This window comes from Bos grunniens, chromosome 10 (genome assembly GCF_055505025.1).
Source record: "Bos grunniens cultivar Pamir isolate PY7600 chromosome 10, Bosgru_T2T1.0, whole genome shotgun sequence".
NCBI classification, from domain to species: domain Eukaryota; kingdom Metazoa; phylum Chordata; class Mammalia; order Artiodactyla; family Bovidae; genus Bos; species Bos grunniens.
In genome coordinates, this window is record NC_141174.1 from 79,213,504 (window position 1) to 79,218,113 (window position 4,610).

Here is a 4,610-nt window from a genome sequence, read left to right on the forward strand (position 1 = left end):
TGACAAGCTGTAGTAGGTGTACTTTTTTTTTTCCTACTCAACCTGTTAAGGAAAGTTAGAAACCCTGGACCACATGTAAAAGAAAAACATAAGAATTTGGAGAGAAGAAGCCAGACTAGCTTAGGAACCTGGGGCTTGAGGAATGATAGAGCAGTGAGTTCCCTGAGCTTCCTTTTGCCTCATGTAACTCAAGTGTGTCCTGGAGAAGCCAGGAACCTGGAAATGCCAACAGATGTAGACAAAAAAGGCCATGAAAAGTCTTCTCTCTGCAGCCAAAGGTCCAGGAAGAGGACAGCTTAGAAAGACAGGAAACTTTAGCACATTTACCTGTACACAGAGGCACACACCACAGACAGCTGTGCAGCAGCCGAGCAAACACATAAGTAGAAGGAAACGGACGCATGGCAGGAAAGCCCTGTGGTGTTTTCACTCACCCTTGTTCCATCTTTCCATCACTGGATCCATGACAGTTTTTAATCCCCAGTGTGGGTTCTGGTGGTGGAGGGGGAAGAGCTCTTTGTCATGAAAGAGCAGAGCTTCACTGCTTTAACCTGTCTCGTAGCTCCCTCAAGGACTAACGCAAAGGACTTGTCTATGTCACCTAACTCAGCACTCTCTCAGGGCAGAGAAATTGTTACACAGAGAACATTTTCTAAGAAAAATTCAACAGTAGATTTGAATAGACAGGAGAAAGAACTTGAAGATAGGCTAATTGAAATCGTCCAGTCAGAGAGCAGAAAGAAAAATGAATGAAGAAAAATGAACTGAGACTAAAGGACCTGGGGGACATTGTCAAATTTTCTGACATAAGTATAATAGGATTCCCAGAAGAGGAGGAGAGTGAGAAATAGCTGTGTGAGTTTTGTCGAAAGCAATGTTCTCTTAAAGAAAAGGATCTCACCATTAGCATCTTCTCCCTCATCCAACTTCCTACACAGTCATCAGTGGGAATAGGGAGGACCTGACCAGTCCATCTTTGATGGATACTGTTTACCTAGTTCTTGAGCAGAAAGGGACCTGCTGCATTGCTCTCTCTAGCCACTAGCTTCTACAAGGGCATGAGGCAGGAGGCGAAATGAGAAGGAACAGTACTTGTCTGTGCTTCTTTTTCTGTTAGACTCAGTTAAGCTTCTTGCATAGTAGCCCTCTGATAAACCTGGTTTGCTGGTTAGGGTACAATAGAAAGGCAGAGAGTGATTGTTGCTGTTCTTATCTAGTTGCTAAGTCATGTCTGACTCTTTTGCAACCCCATGGACTATAGCCTTGCCAGGATCCTCTGTCCATGGGATTTTCCAGGCAAGAATACTGGAGTGGCTTGCCACTTCCTTCTCCTGGGGAATCTTCTCAACCCAGGGATTGAACCCATGTCTCTTGTATTGCCAGGCAGATACTTTACCACTGAGCCATCAGGGAAGCTTCTTAGAGAGACTGATACCAGACCCATAACTTCGGAGATTAATCCTGAGATGCCAGGGCTGTATACAAGAAGAGGGATTAGACCCATGAACACGTCCTTTGGGTTTTATTTACACTCTAGGTACTGAAGGCTGGTCCATCTACTACTACCATCAGCCCAAGTAAGCAATGATTCCACAGATATGCCACTGGTACAAAATGAAATTAAGAATTAAGTCCTTGACTTTGTTAAAAATCTGCCCAATTTGTGAGCTGGAAACATGTTTTTTCAGTTAGATTTTAGGTCATTGTGTCTTGAAAGGATTCTTTTGAGTTAGATTAGATTTCTTTAAAAATAGAAGTGGGGAATTAAGATAGAAGTGTTGGCCTGATATGAAGAAAAGTTACACAGATCCCCTGAATCATGAGAGCCTCACCCAGATTTCTATCACTAGAATATTTTAGGACTAGTTTTTCAGTGTGAGAGAGTGGCCATTAGATAAAACTGCTTCTAATCATACAAGTGTTGCCATTTGATGTAAAACACACATGTAGACATCACTCTATCCCCACACACATTGACTTGGACCATATGCTTCTCAAATTTTTAATTTTTTTTATTTCCAATTATTTTTATTTGAATTTCTTTGCTTAGCAAGAATTAATATTTCTTCTTGTCTAGCTCAAGTAATCCACCTACTATTTCTTGTTTTTAAAAACATTACCATATGGACAACTGCAAGAATACAATTACAATTGTAAAATACATTACAGTATGGACAATTGCAACATTAGAGTGAATGGAGTTATTAATCTCCACATGATATTATCCACCTTCAACTATTAACAACTCTTGACCATTGTTTCCTCTCTACTCTCACCTACAATTTCCCTCTATAACAGATTATTTTGAATCAAATCTCAGATATTATAATATTCACCATAATTATTTCACTATGTATCTTAGCAAATTTTATTTTCATCAGTTCCTGCTGGAGTCCAACTCCAGCAACCAGGGATTCAACCTGAAGAGATGGATGGTGTCGGCCAATGAGACAGCCTCTCAGTTTTCTATGGACTGCCTGTTTATTCGAAATTTAAGATTCTCTTTTATACTTTTACAAAAATATTAGGCCAGCGGTTTGACATTTTCAGTTCCCCCTCTCCCAGATTTATTATCTCCATAAATCATTGTTGCTCTTCAAACAGAGTTCCTGCTTCAGTGATTCTCTCAGAATCAGCCTTATCATCTATTACCTACCTCTTCTAATGTGTCCTATAGTTAATTTGTGATTACATTGCAACTCATGCTACATTCCTCAGTTTACTATTTATCTTCCTAAGTCCTGTTTGCCCCTAACATCCTGAGCTCACTATCTCTTAAAAAGGCTTCTAGCTATAGTGTCTCTAAAAATTCCTGATTTCTATAAGCTATAGTAAAATATGCTAACTTTACAACATTCCTTACATCTTTAACTTCTCACTATTTTAATTATTTCTAAACCCTAAATTCAGTAAACTCCTTTGCCATAAACATTCTCCTCACAAATAGGCTTCAGATGTCAATCCCTCCCTTGGCCTCAAGCTACAGCCTATGTTCTCATCCTGGAACACTCTTTTGTAAAAGTCCTTGAACAAATGTCAATGATTAACTTAATAAATTATAATATATATTATTATGCTGCAGAAGGCTTTGTGCCTTCTCATGCTCCTCTCAAGACCAATAAGCACCTTAATATTCCTTTTCAGTCAACTCAGCCGAGGTGAGGAAAAGACAAGTCAAAATTACAAGGCCTAACTCCTTCATCCCAGGATCCATGCCTGCGGAATGAGGAGAGGGGGCTGGGGACTGTGCCTCCATTTTGTCAGTAATACCTAACGTGGCTCCCAACAAGTTCTCAATGTAAGGTCTATGTTTCAAATATTTCTTTGATCAAGGTCTTGAATCCACAAGATGGCAGTGTCTTCTCAGGGACCCTGCTCATGTATTCCTTCCTGTGTGTGTGTGTGTGTGTGTGTGTGAGAGAGAGAGAGATAGAGAGAGAGGGAGAAAGTGGGAGGAGAGAGAAGGAGCTCGGTGATGTGTTGCATGGGTAATGAAAAAAGTCTCTTTTGTCTTTGATAGAACAGGCTTTTTTTATGATTTCTAAAGCAGAAGAATTGAAATGTCTGAGCTCGGCTCTTTTTTTTTTTTTTTTTTTTTAGGGCTTAAAATTTGAATCCTCAGTGAACAAGAGGAGGAAAGAATGATGAAATCCTCAAGAGTTTTACCAGTGATCCTGTGGCTTCAGTTGATCTGTAAGTTTGGGGCATTTCTAAGGGACCATAAAATACACTATTTGGAGTCATTGTCCCTTCTAGACTCATGGAGAAACACGAACACTATTTCCCTTAAATAAGGGATGGTAGAGGTGGGAGGCCTGTGAAAAGATAACTTGAATTCTGGAGAGGAAGCATCACCACCTAACCCACCTTCTCTGACTGAACGTTTATGTCTCTTTGCACAGCGGTGAGCAGCCAGCAGAACACAGTGGAGCAGAGTCCTGCGTCTCTGCCCGTCCCAGAGGGAGAGGCCGCCTCTCTCGGCTGCACTTATTCTGACAGTGCTTCTCAGTACTTCATATGGTACAGACAGTACCCTGGGAAAGGCCCTGAGTTTCTGCTGCAAGTGTATGCCAACAAAGACAAAGAGGAAGGAAAATTTACAGCGCAGTCCAATAAAACCAGCAAGCATGTCTCCCTGCGTATCAGAGACTCCGAGCCCAGCGACTCAGCCACCTACCTCTGTGCAGTGAGCACACAGTGCTCCCCAGGCACCTGCAGCCTGTGCCCAAACCTGATGGGGCCCCAGCAGTGCCTCTTGGAGAGCTTAGGCTGCAGGGCACAGACATTCTGTTACCTCTCTAGATGTAGATGAGGATTAAGAGTAACAGTGTAGAAGGTTTGATTGATTAGGGAAGTATTTTCATAATTCTGAAAACAGTTGATTCTGAAGGGAAATTAAAGACACAGTTTGGTCTGAATGACTGAAATATTTTTCAATCTTCTTATTGTACTCTAGTTTTGTACCATAACTTTACTCACTGGAATTGGTATTATGATGCTTTTATATATGACAATATTTTAAAATGATAACTGAGATACTCCCTCAAGTTCCTGGTACATTTTGCTCTTTCCCATGTAGTTATTCAAGGTGTTTGATATTCATTGCTTTA

The 4,610-nt window shown here is 40.8% G+C and overlaps 1 long non-coding RNA gene across 1 annotated transcript; it reads left to right on the plus strand.

The window, feature by feature from the left end:
- Nucleotides 1-3,524: 3,524 nt before the first annotated feature.
- Nucleotides 3,525-4,162, plus strand: LOC147365072 (uncharacterized). Its single transcript, XR_015135128.1, has 2 exons — nucleotides 3,525-3,693; nucleotides 3,903-4,162. It is a non-coding gene; the product is annotated as an uncharacterized LOC147365072 (long non-coding RNA).
- The last annotated feature ends 448 nt before the right edge of the window (nucleotides 4,163-4,610 follow it).